Source organism: Anolis sagrei, chromosome X (assembly GCF_037176765.1).
Source record: "Anolis sagrei isolate rAnoSag1 chromosome X, rAnoSag1.mat, whole genome shotgun sequence".
Classification (NCBI taxonomy): Eukaryota; Metazoa; Chordata; class Lepidosauria; order Squamata; family Dactyloidae; genus Anolis; species Anolis sagrei.
Window position 1 is genome coordinate 63,802,051 of NC_090034.1, and position 19,439 is coordinate 63,821,489.

The 19,439-nt window shown below is 44.6% G+C and overlaps 1 long non-coding RNA gene across 1 annotated transcript; it reads left to right on the plus strand.

Annotated features, from left to right (window-relative positions):
- The first annotated feature begins 542 nt into the window (after positions 1 to 542).
- Positions 543 to 17,373, plus strand: LOC132780854 (uncharacterized). The gene is made up of 3 exons (XR_010910536.1): positions 543 to 1,114; positions 10,567 to 10,753; positions 15,945 to 17,373. It is a non-coding gene; the product is annotated as an uncharacterized lncRNA (long non-coding RNA).
- Positions 17,374 to 19,439: the final 2,066 nt, after the last annotated feature.

Genomic DNA, 19,439 nt, shown 5'->3' on the forward strand with positions numbered 1-19,439 from the left:
GGGTGCAGACACCCCGTGATAATGCGGCATGTCTCATTAAGAGCCACATCCACTGTTTTAGTGTGGTGAGATGTGTTCCACACTGGGCATGCGTACTTGGCAGCAAAGTAGCATAGTCCAAGAGCAGATGTCTTCACTGTGTCCGGTTGTGATCCCCACGTTGTGCCAGTCAGCTTTCGTATGATATTGTTTCTAACACCCACTTATAAACAATGGATAACAAGGACTTTAAAAGATGCTTCCCCCTTAAATGGGAATGCCTTTTGAGTTAATATTTTTGAAGAGGTTAATGGTTGTTTTCACACATGAGCAGCACACAGACTATGGGCACAGGATATTTTCATAATAGCACTGGAAGCCCTCCATTTAAAAATATCCTGGAAAATTTAATTTTGATGCCATGCTGTCATCAGTCTCAATGTTCTCTGCAAATATATGAAAAACAAGGGAGAGGAGCCCACAAAAATAACCTGTTGCTCAGCGATGGATCAGCACAACAGGAAAGAAAAGAGGAGAGAGAGAGAGAAGGAAGGAAAGGAAAGAAGAACACCACACATTGCAGAATAAAGGGAGGCTACTGACTTGCATTTAAAAAGCAGGGTAGGTCGGGAAAGATAATCCACAACCCCAGCAGCTCAGAACAGGCATGTGTAGAATGGCAGGTACCAAGTGTTGTGTCCTCTGGGAGGAAGGGCAGGAGGGAGGAACTGGAGGAAAAATATGGAGCAGAGAGGGGATATAGTCAGTTCGTGTGCCAGACAGAAACCTGCTCTTGCAAACCAAGCATTTGGGGGGGACTGCTCTATGCTAGGGCTGGCCAGCCAGAGAGAAAGATGCTCTGTGTGCATGTTTCCCCCTTCCAAGCGATTGGTAGATTCGGCAGGCACCTCAGGCAGGCAGGCAACTTCCAGTCTGCTGATACCCAGAGCATCATGAAATAGGTTCAGCCAAGGAGAGAGAGAGAGAGAGAGATGGAGATGGAGATGCTTTAGGGGACCATGGAGGCTGCCTGGGCACAGTGAAGAAAACAGGCGCCTTTCCTGAAGCAGATTCCCTGGTTTCCCAAGCCTCCCACACCTGACGCCACCTCTTTGGAAACCAACCTCTCCATTTGGTAAGTGAACCAGGTTGCTTGCTCTTCCTGCCCTTTCTATGCTTGGGTTTTTTATGCATGAAGAAGGGAAGAAGAAACATGGCAGGGAGACAGGAGGAGGAGTTGGAGAGAAATGTTACAGGTGTCTCTTTGGGATTCTGATCTTCTGGGTCCTTCAATCAGTTTACTCATACACGCGCGCGCACACAAAACACTGTGTGTTTAGTATCCATACAGATAGCCAGCACTTGATCCTTGGGTATTGAAAAGCAAAAGATGAAAGTAGTAGAGATAGGAAGGAGAATGTTAGTAAGCATAGGGGTGCCATGCAAAGAAATTAAACTTTCCCCAAAATAAGAATTTTGATGGCTTGCTTTTTCCTTCTTTGTGGCCAGACCACATGTGTGTATTAAAAAATGCTTCCATTACAAGGACTGAGATGACCTTTGAGTGATTAAAGCCTATAATAGAGCATGTTCCCTGCAGTTCCATAGTTTTAAGGACTCCTCGTTGTAGATGGTAATATCATCTGGGCAAGTTTGAACTTCTGTTGTCGGGTAGACCATCACTGATGTTTCCTGTACATATTGGTACAAGGGAAAACATTATTCTGGGTGCCTGGGTAACAGTGAGCTTGGAAAAGGGGGCAAATATCTGTAATGAGGGCCTGGACCTGGTTAAAAAGGTGGGTCCAAGCCAAGAGTCCCCCTGGGAAGATAGGGCGGCCTATTAATAAAAAATATATATTATTATATAACAGGGATATTGGTTCATGCCAAGGTGGACCAGCAGCAGCATTTTGATGCCAATTCCATGTCATTTTCCCCAGAATGTATATAAATGGGCAGCTGCATCAACCAATCATATATTCTCATTGTAATTCCTTTTTCCTCTCCCCATCCTTCATGGCATTATTTGGCATCTCAATAAGATGTAGGAAACATGTTCAGGAGTAGCCACGTGGGCCATAACCAACCAGACCTGGGGGGGTCCCAAACCAACACCTGCAGGCCAGATGTGGCCCTCCAAGGATATTTCCTCATCCCCCACCCTAAACTTTAGACTTAGGGTCACTCTAATTCTGAAATGACTTGAAGGTACACAACAACAACAACAACAACTCTAAGGAAGCGGTCTGCAAACACTTAGAAACAAATGCAGTCATCGCTAATAGTCAACATGGATTTATCAAAAACAAGTCATGCCAGACTAATCTGATCTCTTTCTTCGATAGAGCTACAAGCTGGGTAGATGCGGGGAATGCCGTGGATGTAGCGTACCTGGATTTCAGTAAGGCCTTCGACAAGGTCCCCCATGACCTTCTGGCAAGGAAACTAGTCCAATGTGGGCTAGGCAAAACTACGGTGAGGTGGCTCTGTAATTGGTTAAGTGGACGGACACAGAGAGTGCTCACTAATGCTTCCTCTTCATCTTGGAAAGAAGTGACAAGTGGAGTGCCGCAGAGTTCCGTCCTGGGCCCGGTCCTGTTCAACATCTTTAGTAATGACTTAGATGAAGGGCTAGAAGTCATGATCATCAAGTTTGCAGACGACACCAAATTGGGAGGGATAGCCAATAGTCCAGAGGACAGGAGCAGAATTCAAAACGATCTTGACAGATTAGAGAGATGGGCCAAAACTAACAAAATGAAGTTCAACAGTGACAAATGCAAGATACTCCACTTTGGCAGAAAAAATGAAATGCAAAGATACAGAATGGGGGACAATGCCTGGCTCGAGAGCAGTACGTGTGAAAAAGATCTTGGAGTCCTCGTGGACAACAAGTTAAACATGAGCCAACAATGTGATGTGGCGGCAAAAAAAGCCAATGGGATTTTGGCGTGCATCAATAGGAGCATAGTGTCTGGATCTAAGGAAGTAATGCTACCCCTCTATTCCGCTTTGGTTAGACCACATCTGGAATATTGTGTCCAATTCTGGGCACCACAGTTCAAGAGAGATGTTGACAAGCTGGAATGTGTCCAGAGGAGGGCGACTAAAATGATCAAGGGTCTGGAGAACAAGCCCTATGAGGAGCGGCTTAGGGAACTGGGCATGTTTAGCCTGAAGAAGAGAAGGCTGAGAGAAGATATGATAGCCATGTATAAATATGTGAGAGGAAGCCACAGGGAGGAGGGAGCAAGCTTGTTTTCTGCTTCCTTGGAGACTAGGACGCGGAACAATGGCTTCAAACTACAAGAGAGGAGATTCCATCTGAACATGAGGAAGAACTTCCTGACTGTGAGAACCATTCAGCAGTGGAACGCTCTGCCCTGGAGTGTGGTGGAGGCTCCTTCTTTGGAAGCTTTTAAGCAGAGGCTGGATGGCCATCTGTCAGGGGTGCTTTGAATGCAATATTCCTGCTTCTTGGCAGGGGGTTGGACTGGATGGCCCATGAGGTCTCTTCCAACTCTTTGATTCTATGATTCTATGATTCTAATTCACTTGATTCTCTCATCAGCCAAAAGCAGGGCCCTACTAGAATGTTTATATTGGTTACAATTGTTCTTCATTTTAAATATTGGACTGTCCTTTCATTTATTTTACTTTATTTTTGGCACTACAAATAAGTCATTTGAATTATTCGTGTTTTTTCCAAACTATAGTCCGGCTCCCAACCCGGACCGTGAACTGGCCCTCAGCTTAAAAAGTTTGAGGTGCCCTGATCCAGGCCATCTTAGAACCCTATCTCTAGTCTAGACCATCTTAACTGACAACAGAAATATGAGACAATGTGTAGGCTTTTCCTCTCCTGTCAACATCTTTGCCTGTCAAAAAAAAAAATCCAAGGAATCTTCAAAAGCTTGAATCCATGGATGGAGAATCTGTGATACAGAAGGTCAACTATAGGTTTTTAACATAGTGGTAAATGCTCTTTACTTTTTAACCAATGTGGGTCCCACAATGTTATTGAATGACAACTCCCATCATTTTGAATTGTCCACAATGCAGACTGGGAACAATGGGAATTGTAGCTCAACAGCCCTTGTGGCTCTGAGCTTGGGGAAAAGTTAAGAGGCATTTTAAAGTCACATATATCCATAAGTCTTGTATTGAAATGCAAACCCCATTATTCTGACAAAGCACAAACTCAGCCTTCCAGATTTACTGTATCACTCCTCCCATCACCTCTAGTCATGATATCTATTATCTAATCCTGGGACAGTGCTAGCATTTTCCAAATGAAGGAGACAATTCATAGAATCATAGAATCATAGAATCTAAGAGTTGGAAGAGACCTCATGGGCCATCCAGTCCAACCCCCTGCCAAGAAGCAGGAACATTGCATTCAAATAACCCCCGACAGATGGCCATCCAGCCTCTGCTTAAAAGCTTCCAAAGAGGGAGCCTCCACCACACTCCGGGGCAGAGAGTTCCACTGCTGAACGGCTCTCACAGTCAGGAATTTCTTCCTAATGTTCAGATGGAATCTCCTCTCTTGTAGTTTGAAGCCATTGTTCTGCGTCCTAGTCTCCAGGGAAGCAGAAAATAAGCTTGCTCCCTCCTCCCTGTGGCTTCCTCTCACATATTTATACATGGCTATCATATCCCCTCTCAGCCTTCTCTTCTTCAGGCTAAACATGCCCAGCTCCTTAAGCCGCTCCTCATAGGGCTTGTTCTCCAGACCTTTTATCATTTTAGTCGCTCTCCTCTGGACACGTTCCAGCTTGTCAATATCTCTCTTGAATTGTGGTGCCCAGAATTTATTTATTTATTTGGTATGCTTGTATACCGCTAATATCTCAGCCTGTGCGGCGACTCACACAATATTCCAGATGTGGTCTAACCAAAGCGGAATAGAGGGGTAGCATTACTTCCTTAGATCTAGACACTATGCTCCTATTGATGCAGGCCAAAATCCCATTGGCTTTTTTTGCCGCCACATCACATTGTTGGCTCATGTTTAACTTGTTGTCCACAAGGACTCCTTTATTGATAAGAGTTGAGGTACATTACTTACTTAATGATAACCTGTGGGTAAGTTGACTCAGTTTTTGGGGTCCATTTTTAAACAAAATTTTCCAAGCTCTTACCTACAGTATGTGCCCTGAGAAGAAACCCTTCCTTTCCTCCTGCTTCTTATCGTCATTTAACTGAGAGAGCCCACTATACACACCATTGTCTTAATTAATCATTGCTCCACTTTAGAGTCTATATGCTTTTTAACTTTTCTAACTTTTTCCCCCCTGACATGATTTTTCCTATGCAAGGAGATTGGTATTAGGTTCTTGTGGGTTTTTTCAGGCTATATGGTCATGTTCTAGAGGCATTTTCTCCTGACGTTTCGCCTGCATCTATGGCAAGCATCCTCAGAAGTAGTGAGGTCTGTTGGAACTAGGACAATGGGTTTATATATCTGTGGAATGACTGGGGTGGGACAAAGGACACTTCTCTGCTGGAGCTAGGTGTGGATGTTTCAACTGACCACCTTCATTAGCATTTGAAGGCCTGGCTGAGCCTGGGAGAATCTTTTGTTGAGAGGTGTTAAGCTGTGCTTGGTTGTTTCCTCTCTGCTGTTTTGCTGTTGTAATTTTTGAGTTTTTTAATACTGGTAGCCAGATTTTGTTCATTTTCATGGTTTCCTCCTTTCTGTTGAAATTGTCCACATGCTTGTGGATTTCAATGTCTTCTCTGTGTAGTCTGACATGGTGGTTGTTGGAGTGATCCAGCATTTCTGTGTTCTCAAATAATAGTATTAGTATTATTTTTAAATGTAATCTTCAAGGCCCCTTCTACACTGCCTTATAATTCAGTTCAAAGCAGATAATCTGGATTTTATATGGCAGTGTAGAAGGGGGGCCAGGTGCATGCATTCTGGAATGGTAAAATCACATGGTTGGATGCTTCAGTAATGAAGGCTATAAAATAGCACAGGCTTCGTCCTGTGTCCACATTGATCAAACATCTTATTGATAGGACATGAACAAAACCTCTCAAAATATCTGTGAATTACAGTCCAGAGGCTGGAAGTAGTGGCTCTGCTCTCTGATGACAAAAGGACACGTGTGATGGTTTTAATATAGGCATGGGCAAACTTTCTAACTTGGGAGCTGCATAGTGGGCCAGAGTGGGTTGGGAAGAGGATTCTCCCCAAAACCCCTCGCTGCCCTTTCCTTCCCTTCCTCTTCTCTTTTGGAGGCAGAAAGAAAAGAGAGGAAACCTTTGGATCCCAAAAGGGTTGGTCTTGGTCAGGATGAGATGGTGGATTGGAAAGAAAAAGTGTATCCAATAGAACCCATATTACCTACTCCTGATACAAAATCCAAGAATCCTAGAACTGTAAGAGACCCCCAAGCAGGCCCGTAGCGAGGGGGGGGGGTTAGGGGTTCAACCCCCCCCCCCCGAAATGTTTCAGATTTTTTTAAAAAACCTGGTTTACTCATGAATTTTAACTGGTTAACCGAATCCCCATGCTAAGTCTATGAGATGCAAAAAATCAAGAGTCCCTCCAGAACTGCAAGCACTATCTCAAGCAAATATTAGCAATTTATTCACACTGTCATTACTTACAGCATTAGCTGATGTAGTTGTTCTGGTACAGCTGTACCAGGAGCTCCAACTTTATTTGCTTTGTATTAAATGTTTGCTTGCAGTCCTAGGTTTCAGGGAATCTGCAGATAGGTGGCTTTTTTGGTTGCAGTCATAGGGCAAGTCACTTGTCCATCATTGTTAAGTGTTGGTCCCGCCCCTTGCTCAGAGCAATTGGGAAGGGAAGGGAGCCATTTTTAGTCTCAGCAAGGTAAGCTTATGTATAGGATGTGCAAGCTTCCCCTGTACAAAAGCTTCAACCCTTAAGACCTTCCAGGGGAGAAAGGTCTTAAGAGTCTCCAAAGAATTTCCAGGAAAACAGCCCTAAAGACCAAAGAACTCCAGCTGGAGAACATCTACTGCCTTGCTGGTAGGTCCACTCGGCGTTCGAGACGCAGTTCGACCCGGTAGCGGAGCCCACATCAGTAAGGGTTAGATTACAGTCAGCCTGGGAGAAGTTAAAAAGGGGATTTTCCTTTAAAGAAGAAGTTATTGAAGACAGTTGCCTGTCCTTCGTGGGCAAGATTAGGAATGCACCAGTTGCCTAAAAGCTTGGAATCATTTGCTTAACTTTACTGAAGACAAGAGAAGTTTCTGTTTGATTGTTCATTAATAAAAGACTTTGTTGCCATCTAAAGACTGTTTGTGGTGGAAACCTCTGAGAACTTCTCTTTAGGCCCCCTGGCTTCCCGCTGGGCAAAGGTTGCACATCCTGTTCTAAAGACAATTATTTACAGGCCCAGCACGCGACAGAACAGTAGTGAAGCAACCAAGTTGGGGGGGGGGGGGATGTTGAATGCTCTCATTAAGGAGGCTAGACTTGGTGGAGGTGGTTGACAGGGGCGGTGCTGCAGGCTATTGAAGGCTGCTCTGCCTCCTGCTGTGCTCTTTGCTTCAGCGTGAGCTAGGAGGCAGGTTTCAACCCCCCCCCCCCGTGAAATTTTCAACCCCCCCCCCCCCCGAAAATTTCAACCCCTCCCGAATTTTTTTCTGGCTACGACCCTGCCCCCAAGGGCCATCCAGTCCAACCCCCTGCCATTCAAGAAGGCACAACCAAAGCACTCCCAATAGACAGCCTCTGTGGAAAAGCCTCTAGAGAAGGAGACTCCACCACACTCTGAGGCAGCCTAGGCCACTCTCCAACAGCTCTTACACATTGGGCCCTCCGATCCTCTGGGGAGACCCTGCTCTTGCCACTGCCAGTGTCACAAGCTTGCCTGGTAAGTACAAGGGAGAGAGCTTTTTCCACTGTGGCTCCCTGACTCTGGAACTCACCGCCTGGAGAAATTAGGAAAGCCCCTTCTCTAGAAGTTTTTAAAAAGAACCTTAAAACCTGGCTCTTCCGTTGCGCCTTTGATGAGTAGATACACATTTTCACACAACTGTTTAGCTGTAAAGTTCTGTCATTGGAGTAGATGTCCCCCCCCCCCTTCGTAGGAAAGTTTGACTCCACAACCCCCGCCAAAATGAGTCCTCCTCTGCAAATTATTTGCTTCTCTCTTTTATCTCCTGAGTTTTTAATTAGTTGTAATTCAGTTTGTCTTTTAATTATTACATGTAGCCCACCCATTGTCATTGTGCCTGTGTCTATTGTAATTTTTATACTGTTATGTATCCATATGTTTTATGTAATTATGATGTTATTGTCTATTGTTCGCGTTTCAGTTGTGTGTTGGTTTTCTTTATTGTAATTGTTGTTTGGGCTTGGCCTCATGTAAGCCGCTCTGAGTCCCCATCGGGGAGATGGTTGCGGGGTATAAATAAAGATTATTATTATTATTATTATTATTATTATTATTATTATTATTCTCAGGAAGTTCTTCTTAATCTTTTCAGCCAAATCCCTTTCCCTGCCATGTGAAACCATTGCTTCCTTGGGCCCTGGACTCAAGAGTAGCAGAAAGTCAGTTTCCCCCCTCCTTCTCCTCAATGGGACACCCTTTGAAATCTTGAAACATGGTTGTCCAAGTACAGCTGTACCAGGAGCTCCAATTTTGTTTGCTTTGCATTGAATGTTTGTTGTAGTCCTAAGTTTCAGGGACTCCAGATAGGTGGCTTCTTTTGGCTGCAATCATAGGGCAAGCCACCTGTCCATTATAGTTAGGTTCCCTGGTCCCGCCCCCTTTTTGGGTTTTGGAGGGAATAGGACCCTTTTTGGGTTCAGTCCACACAGAGAAGCCTTTCACACAGGACATAAAACCAAGAGCTCCTGTAGAAAGCTTCGTCTTCTACGGCTTGGCCGGGGAGATACAGCCCCACAGCTTGGCCGGAAGATATACAGCCTTACAGCTCCTTCGCTGAGGGACTTCAGTCAGCCATCACTGAAACCTGAACTCCTTTTTCCCTGGAAGTCTACAAAAAAGGGTCACTCGCGGAAGCCAGAAGCAGTTGGTACCGGGTGCAGGGGCTCCACGCCAAAAGAGGCAAAGACAGACTGCCCAGATTAGAAGTCAAGGATTTCCCTATTAGCTAAAATACAGTTTATGAAGATAGTGCCTGTTCCCTGTGGACAAGATTGAGAGAGAGCCAATAGACTGTTAAGAAAGCTTTAAAGTACCTGTTTGTTTTCATTAATAAAGAACATTGTTGCCTTAGTCACCTCTAGATTGGATTACTGTAATGCGCTCTACGTGGGGCGGCCCTTGAAAACGGCTCGGAAATTCCAACTGGTCCAACGGGCAGCAGCCAGGATGCTAACTGGGGCTCCTTACAAAGAGAGGTCAACCCTCCTGTTCAAGGAGCTCCACTGGCTGCCATTTATTTTCCGAGCCCAATTCAAGGTGCAGGTGCTTACCTACAAAGCCCTAAACGGTTTGGGACCTGCCTACCTGAGTGACCGCATCTCCATTTATGAACCCACACGCTCACTCCGATCATCTGGTGAGGCCCTGCTCGTGATTCCACCTGCGTCACAAGCGCGACTGGTGGGGACACGAGACAGGGCCTTCTCTGTGGTGGCCCCCTGACTCTGGAACACCCTCCCAAAAGATCTTAGACAGGCCCCTACATTGGCAGTCTTTAGAAAGAACTTGAAGACCTGGCTGTTCCGATGTGCCTTTCCAGAATAGGAAATCTCCAATAACAAGTCCTCGAAGCACTTTAGTAGAATTAAGATGATTGCACACCGCACACTGCACTTGCCCTATAATCCTCGTATACCTCCTGCCACATCAGCACTTTTAATCTTGTACCCACTACTCTGGCCCGGCCCAGTTTTATTGTGTTTTGATATGTTGTTCATTGCATGTCGTTAATATTGCTTTAACTGTTTTTAATTTTGCTTTTGGTGTTATGTTGTTTATGTTGTGTTTTGTGGCCTTGGCCTTTGTAAGCCGCATCGAGTCCTTCGGGAGATGCTAGCGGGGTACAAATAAAGTTAATAATAATAATAATAATACTTTAAGCCTCTACAGAACTTTGTTTTGGGGAGGTCCAAGGGCCTTTAATCTGAGGCAGCCCCGGCGTCCTGTTGGGCACACAGAATTTATGTCCTGTCTACAGTCATATGCACAGGCCCAATGTGCGACAGCACAGGATTATCATATCATTGTGGAAGAGACCACAATGTTTATGTTTATGTTTATTATTAAGTTTATTTATATCCCGCCTTTTCTCTCCACATGGAGACCCAAGCATTGTGATTGCAATACAACTTAAAACATACAAATATTCAAGTCTTAAAACAGTATTAAACATCATTAAAATAATATGAAATCACAGCAGCCCCTGGCAATCTTAAAAAGCTCCTTCTTTAAAAGCCTATACTATAATACTAAAAGTACTACAGCACCAGAACATATATAAACCCACAGAGGGATGTCTTGTTAACAAAAGCTGATGTCCTGAGAAAGAAAATGCCATGATGTGCCTTTTGTATTTGCATATCTTTGATAAACAGGGCCAGAGAATCGGTACTCTTACACTTTTCCTCCTTTTCACTTGCAGTAACCTTTGGAGAAACCCTTTCTCAAGCTGCCATTTCAGAAAATGACAGAGGTCGAGCCAGTGTTGGATTTTGCATCTTCCGGGCGCACTGGCCGAAGGAATGCCTTGCCCGACATCCTTGGATCGCCTGCTGGAGTTGGGCCGACTGACCTGCCGCTGAAATTGGCAGAAATGTCTCTAAACTCAGGTAGAGGACAATTGTATTCTCTTAAGTTCCTGTTCCAATTGGTGGTCTCAATCAATGTAACTCTTTAACTTCCTTCAGTTTATTTGGATGGGGCTTGGCAAGCTGGAGGAGGGCGACTCAGAGGATCGAGGGTCTGGAGAACAAGCCCTATGAGGAGAGACTGAAAAGAGCTGGGCATGTTTCACTCTCAGAAGAGAAGGCTGAGAGGAGACATGATGATAAATATCTGAGGGGAAGTCATAGGGAGGAGGGAGCAGGCTTTTGAACCCCCACCATGAAATAAAGAGACCAGACACAAGAAAATGGCTCTAAAGGGCCATTTTCTGACCTATTTATTGAAAGAACTTGCAATAACCTGTAAAAGGAAAATCTGTAAACACACACAAAGTAACTCATGGGTTAATAGCCACCTAGGGAGCCTTGTCCATGGGCCAGGTGTCACTCCCTCTGACCACCTCCAAGGACATGCATGCACCAAGGATCCCGAAGGCCAACCAAAATTCTTTGGCTGCACCTGTCAACCAATCATAGTTGGAAGGCCAACCCGCGGGGATTTTTAAGAGTGAGAACCCCCAATCCAGCCCCAAGGGTAACTCTCATTTTATGAAACTTATACCTGAAGGACTGTCACAAGGAAGAGGGCAAAGACTAATTTGCAGGACAGAGCAAGATTCAAATGTTGTTACATTATTTCGGTTAGTCTTTGGGATAAATTTGGTAGTGGAACCAATGGCTTGGAGTGGGCACTCTCACTAACTGGAGGTCTTCTTAATGTTACCTAGCCTCTGCTTTAACACTTTGGATTTCTGTGTCTATTCATTCATTCATTTCTGGGTGGGAGTCCATCCTTCACCCTCTTAGGTGGGGGTGCCACTGTGCCTACAATGACTATTTAACCTTTATCATGCCATGAAAAGGGGCAGGTGTTGGCCTGCTTCTTTTCCCGCTAGGAAAAGGCCAACATTTCCCACTAGGCTGACCAACATATTCTCCATTCTCTTTTTCAGTTTGTCCACAAACAAAACATTCCTCTCCTCTGAGAGGTGAACTCCATCGGCCTTGTATATCTTTGGCCATCTGAACACACGTTCTCTGTGTGGCACTGTCCAGCCTCCATTCTGCCCGATGGCATTTCTCATTTTCCATTTGTGCTGTCGCACGCTGGGCCTGTGCATAAGACTGTAGACAGGACATAAATTCTGTGTGCCCAACGGGACGCCGGGGCTACCTCAGATTAAAGGCCCTTGGATTTCCTTAAAACAGAGTCTTTAGATTGCTTAAAGGTTCAACAAAGTTCTTTATTACTGAAAACAAACAGGTACTTTAAGGCTTTCTTAACAGTCTATTGGCTTTCTCTCAATCTTGTCCACGGGGAACAGGCACAATCTTCATAACTGTATACTAACTAATGGGGAAATCCTTAACTTCTAATCTGAGCAGTCTGTCTTCGCCTCTGTTGCCGTGGAGCCCCTGCACCCGGTACCAACTGCTTCTGGCTTCCGCGAGTGACCCTTACCAAGCAGAGCTTTGTAGACTTCCAGAGGAAAAAGGAGTTCAGGTTTCAGTGATGGCTGGCTGAAGTCCCTCAGCAAAGGAGCTGTAAGGCTGTATAATCCTCGGCCAAGCTATGGGACCTTTCTCCCCGGCCAAGCCGTAGAAGACGAAGCTTTCTACAGGAGCTCTTGGTATTATGTCCTGCATGGAAAGCTTCTCTGTGTGGACTGAACTCAAAATGGCTCCTATTCCCTCTAAAACTCAAAAAGGGGGCGGGACCAGGGAACCTAACTATAATTGACAGGTGGCTTGCCCTATGATTGCAGCCAAAAGAAGCCACCTATCTGCAGAGTCCCTGAAACTTAGGACTGCAACAAGCATACAATACAAAGCAAACAAAATTGGAGCTCCTGATACAGCTGTACCTGCACACCATTGACCTCTCTTTCGGCCAAATTGATGTTCTTGGGATCTCAATCCCCTAGCCACCACAATTGTGGCAACAGTGCAGACCAGACAAACAGAAATCCAGGCTGATGTCACCTGATAAAATCAAAATCTTTTTGGGCTTTGCACATGTATTAGTTAGACCACACCTGGAATATTGTGTCCAATTCTGGGCACCACAATTGAAGAGAGATATTGACAAGCTGGAATGTGTCCAGAGGAGGGCGACTAAAATGATCAAGGCTCTGGAGAACAAGCCCTACGAGGAGCAGCTTCAAGAACTGGGCATGTTTAGCCTGAAGAAGAGAAGGCTGAGAGGAGATACGATAGCCATGTATAAATATGTGAGAGGAAGTCACAGGGAGGAGTGAGCAAGCTTGTTTTCTGCTTCCCTGGAGACTAGGACGAGGAACAATGGCTTCAAACTACACGAAAGGAGATTCCATCTGAACATGAGGAAGATCTTCCTGACTGTGAGAGCTGTTCAGCAGTGGAACTCTCTGCCCAGGAGTGTGGTGGAGGCTCCTTCTTTGGAAGCTTTTAAACAGAGGCTGAATGGCCATCTGTCAGGGGTGCTTTGAATGCAATATTCCTGCTTCTTGGTAGGGGGTTGGACTGGATGGCCCATGAGGTCTCTTCCAACTCTTTGATTCTATGATATAGAATCATAGAATCATATGTTGTAGAGACAGTTTGTACCCAGACGTTCAGTATTATCTATGTAAAGGTGGATAATTGTGGTACTCCAGATGTTGTTAGTTATTGACCTACAGAACAGAATCATAGAAATCCTGTAACACTATGTAACAAAATTGGAAAATGTTTCTGTTCCTGGTTTGCAAGTGTGATTTCCTGTTCAATTGTGAAGTGCTGACTTTGAAAGTAGTTGTTCTGCTCCAGAAACTTTATAGTTTTGGTGGCTGCTACAAACTAGGTAGGACTGGTTGGGATTCGATGAGATATTCATTGAAAAAAGGTTGTTTATTTTATTTGCATCCTTTCTATCCCACTCTTCTCGCCCCACAGGAAACTCAGAGCACATATAGACAAACATTCAATGTCATTATATAATTGAAAGGATAAACAATATATAAATAGAGGTATGGGCTTTTTTTCCATCTCCAACATCCGGGGGCTGACCTCAAAGGGGCGCTGTTGCTCCATCTTCCATGCTGAGGAACATTTTTGTTGTCCATAGCCCCATCAAATCATTGAATCATCAGTATGTCCTTTTTTATTGACACCTTTATGACTTCCCTCCTTTTTTTAAAAGCGATACCTATTAATCTACTCCAGTGGTTCTCAACCCATGAGTCCCCAGATATTTTGGCCTTCCAGAAATCCTAACAGCTGGTAAACTAGCTGAGATTTCTAGGAGTTGTAGGCCAAAACATCTGGGGACCCACAGACTGAGAATCACTGATCTACTCACATTGCTGTTTTTGATCTGCTAGGTGGGCAGAAGCTGGGATGACAGCCAGGAGCTCACCCCAACCTGGGCTTGAACTGTCAACCTTTAAAATGACAAGATTTACTGCAGCTGGCAGTTAGCGCCCGTCCCCTTGAGCAATATGTGCTGCGGATTGTCCCTCTTGCAGAAACAAAGTTTTTGTAGTTTAATTAAAAATGCCATGTTTTTTATGATAGAACCAATTAGAAATGACATTTCTAACACAGGAATAAAAATCATGTTATCGAGTGTAATTCCTTGCACTTTTGTAGGGCTGATAGGAGCAATAGGTTTTCATGCAAAACATGTGTTCCACTCTATCTTCCCAGATAACATGTATCATTTTCCTGGGAAAAGATCTACTAGAGAATGGTTTGATGTGCTCTCCCTCAAGCCTGTTGTGATTTGAGGCTACAGAAAGTGTTTGGTCCCTATTATACATGAAGCCGTTGGGAGAGATCATCCGGAGTTTTGGGGTGCGGTGTCATCTGTACGCAGATGATGTCCAACTCTATCACTCCTTCCCACCTGCTACTAAGGAGGCTGTTCAGGTCCTGAACCGGTGCTTGGCCGCTGTAACGGACTGGATGAGGGACAACAGATTGAAACTAAATCCAGACAAGACAGAGGTACTCCTGGTCAGTCGTAAGGCCGAACAGGGTACGGGGTTTCAGCCTGTGCTGGATGCGGTCACACTCCCCCTAAAGGTGCAGGTTCGCAGTCTGGGAGTTCTCCTGGACTCATCACTTGTGCGCCAGCTGCGCCTGTACCTTGGGAAGTCTGACTTGGCCATTGTAGTCCACGCTTTGGTTACATCCCGCTTAGATTACTGCAACGCTCTCTACGTGGGGGTGCCTCTGAAGACTGCCTGGAAGCTGCAGCAAGTCCAACGCTCGGCAGCCAGATTACTAACGGGTGCTGGGTACAGGGAGCACACCACTCCGCTGTTGCACCAGCTCCACTGGCTGCCAATTAGCTTCCGAGCACAATTCAAAGTGCTGGTGTTAACCTATAAAGCCCTAAACGACTCCGGCCCTGTTTACCTCTCCGAACGTATTCTCCCTTATGAACCATCAAGATTATTAAGATCGTCTGGAGAGGCCCTGCTCTCGGTCCCACCGGCCACACAGGCGCGCCTGGGGACAGGGCCTTCTCGGTGATGGCCCCGCGACTCTGGAACTCTCTCCCCCCGGAGGTCAGAACCGCCCTGTCTATCCTGACATTTAGGAAATGGGTGAAGACGTGGTTGTGGAGACAGGCTTTCGATGAATGAGACAACACCCTAGGGTTTTGGATGGAAGATGATGTATATTTGATTTTAATATGGCGACTGACCACCGTAGTTTTAAATATATTGTTATTTTAAATGTGTTACTGTAATTGTGAACTATGATATTTTACTGATTGTATGTGTTTTTATGGTTGGAAACCGGGCTGAGTCCCTCAATGAGGTGAGAATGTGAACTTTGAAATAAATGAATAAATAAATAAATAAATGCATTGTCGAAGGCTTTCATGGCCGGAATCACTCAGTTCTTGTGGGTTTTTTCGGGCTATATGGCCATGTTCTAGAGGCATTTCTCCTGACGTTTCGCCTGCATCTATGGCAAGCTTCCTCAGAGGTGAGGTCCTCAGGTCCTCTGAGGATGCTTGCCATAGATGCAGGCGAAACGTCAGGAGAAATGCCTCTAGAACATGGCCATATAGCCCGAAAAAACCCACAAGAACTGAGAAATAAATAAATATTAGTTGATGATGCTGTCTTTCAACAATCTCTCTCTCTCTCTCTCATCCCTATAGACAGATCCCAAGAAATGCAGTCGCCGGCGACAGAGGTGCCCCTGCAAGCATCTCAAAGTCCAGAGCTTAAAGATACTTCCTAACCCTTTCCCTGCAAACATGGAAAGCCAGCTGGAAAACAGAAGACTTTCTAATCAGAAGAAGTTCGCTTGTCATTTTCGGAGAATACCTGACAAGATCAATCTTACAGCCCTCGGTGTGACAAAGTGACTAAGAAAAATGTAGCCATGTGTTTTATGAAGACAAAGATGAGGGTCCCAAGAAACAGTTTCTTCTTGAGTAGGAGACGAGAGAGGGAGTGAAAAAAGAAAGGGGAGGATTGGCTTGGAAGGTCTCATTGTTCTCCCACCTCTGCTATGAGCCGTGTTGATGGACTCCAGAATACATAAAGCTGCCTTATGGTGTGTCAGACTCATAGTCCATGTAGCTCGGTACTGTCTTCTTTGGTTAGTGGTAGAAGTTTCCTAGTATATCAACACAGCTCTTTTTCAGCCTTACCTGAGGTGCTGCGAACTGAATATGGGATCGTTACATGCAAGGCATGTATTCTGTTACTGTGTTGTGGCTCTTCCCTAAATGGTGCACAGTCACTAAGGTGATCACAAGGAATAGTGAAGGATCTATGGAATGCTGCTTATGTTATGTTAAAAGAGCCCTTCACTGTGATGTTTGAAGGCCCTTCCACACAGGCACATGATGTGGCTCGGAACTGGCATGAAAAATGCCAACTCTGAGCTGCATTGAGGCCATACAGGGGTATCATGGGCCCAGGGAATGTGGGATGACTGTGGGGACACAATCGTGGATCCTGCATTGAGATTCAGGATAACTATCCCCACTGCAACAACACAAAGGAAAGTGCAAATCCTGCAACAGGAGTCCGACCTTCCCTGGTGTGTGTGTGCTTTTTTAAGCTGGGGTCTAGCTGAGGCATGGGCCAACTTCAGCCCTCCCTCCAGGTGTTTTGGACTCCAAATTCCACAATTCCTAACTGGTGATAGGCTGTTAGGAATTGTGGGAGTTGGCGTCCAAAGCACCTGGAGGGAGGGCCGAAGATGGTCCATGCCTGCTCTAGCTGCATTAAGTGGCTTACCCTGGTTAAATTGCATTAGCCTGTGTGTGTTGTGTGGATGTACCAGGCTACATTGATACCCACGCTGCATTATATGGCTGTGTAGATGCAGCTTGTGCAAAAGACTCCCTTATTTGGGAGTTGGCTCATTCCACCAACAGATCTAGTTGTCTTTTTTTTGCTCTAAAACTTTAAAAAACGAGGTTGCATGTGTGCAATTGACTATTCTGTTTGTCTGTCACCCTGTTAATCCATGACACACAAGGAAACTTTTTTCCTGAAATTATTCTGCATACTTTTTCGGAAAAGTGTTGTGACTTGTGGAATAAAATGATCCTGATCTCCACGAAAGGAAACTCAGTGTGGTCATTGTGACTAACTATGCTTGCTGTGTCTTCATCATTTGCTGTTCATGAAGACAAGGACAAAGTATGGATATTCTTTTTACATTTCACAGATTATTTTTGTTCATGGTAGCACAGAGATACATTCAGCCTAGAATTAAAATCTCAGCGCAACAGGAGGAAGGTTTCTAGTCCTTATACTGGGACGGTCAAATGATATGATGATATGATGAATTCTGCCACATTATCTTTTGTGAGAGCTCCCTTTGGTGCTATTTGAGAGAGCAACTTGTATTGTTCTTCCATGGTGTGAGCATTTTTGTGAGATAACCATTAAAAGATATTGATTGCATCTGATAAAGTTTTAAAATTGTAGCAGGAAGATTCAGAAAGATTTCCAGTCCACAAAAAGAAGGAACAACAGGCATACGCGCGCACACCAAAAAGCATACCTGTACTATCTTATTTATTAGGGCTGGGCGGTTTCGTTTCGTTAATTCGTAATTCGTTAAAAATTCGTTATTTTTTTTGTTAACGAAGCGATAACGAATCATTCTGGAGCAACTTAAAAACGAAACAAATTTTTCAATTCGTTTCGTAAATGCTTCATATTTCGTTATGTATTCGTTTCGTTATTGGTTTGAGGTCGTTTCGTTATTATTTCTGCATGTCTGGGGCAAGTTTTATAGTTGTTTTTTGTTTAATTAGTGAAAAAAATTATAATATCACACCAACAGTCAACAACAGAAGGAGAGGGAAGCTTCAGAAGTTTTTTTAGCGTATTGCGCGATCGCGGCCGCCATTAACGAATTGATTCGTTATTGTTTCGTTATTGTTTTGTAATTTTTTTACCATTTACGAAATTTCGTAAATATCGAACTTTTTTTAAGGAAAATTTCGGAATTCTTTTAAATATCGAAACGCAAAAAACCCCAAAAAACGAATCGATTTTAGAAACAAATTTTTCCGTTGTTACCCAGGCCTATTATTTATATCTGCCAACTCTGAAAATGGCAGGTCCTTAAATAAGGGGGCTATGACTTCTCTTGATTTGGAAACTATGCTTCCATTAATGCAGGCTAAGATAGCATTACATAGAATCATAGAATCCTAGAGTTGGAAGAGACCTGGGAGGCCATCCAGTCCAACCCCATTCTGCCAAGAAGCAGAAAAATTTCATTCAAGGCACCCCCAACCGGTGGTCACCCAGCCTCTGCTTAAAAGCTTCCAAAGAAGGAGACTCCATCACACTCTGGGGCAGAGAGAGAGTTCCACTGCTGAACAGCTCTCCCTGTCAGGAAGTTCTTCCTAAGGTTCAGATGGAATTCCCTTCCTTTCCTGTCATTTGAAGCCATTGTTCCATTGTGTACTAGTCTCCGGGACATCAGAGAACAAGAATTCTCGCACAAGCCAGTAAAGGTGGTCCCAGTGGTGATCGCCACACTGAGTGCAGTGTCTAAAGACCTTGGCCTGCCGATTGTGTTTTAAGTGCAGGCCAAGGTCTTCTCACAAAAAGAAAGTCATCTTCAACCTCAGCAAGATGGAGTGGATGAGGGATTAGAGGGCATCCAACCCCAAATTGGGAAACAAGTCATCCAGGAATACCGGGCCACTCTAAATGAGTTCAAGTCCCCAGGGCCAGATCAACTACACCCAAGAGTATTGAAGGAACTAGCGGAAGTCATCACGGAACCATTGGCAACCATCTTTGAGAGTTCTTGGAGAACAGGAGAAGTTCCAGCAAATTGGAGGAGGGCCAATGTGGTCCCAATCTTCAAGAAGGGAAAAAAGGATGACCCAAACAACTACTGTCTGGTCAGCCTCACGTCGATTCCAGGCAAGATTCTGGAAAATATTGTTAAGGAAGTGGTCTGCAAACACTTAGAAACAAATGCGGTCCTCGCTAATATTATTTTTGTTCGTGGTAGCTAACATGGATTTATCAAAAACAAGTCATGCCAGACTAATCTGATCTCTTCTTTCGATAGAGTTACAAGCTGGGTAGATGTGGGGAATGCCGTGGATGTGGCGTACCTGGATTTCAGTAAGGCCTTTGACAAGGTCCCCCATGACCTTCTG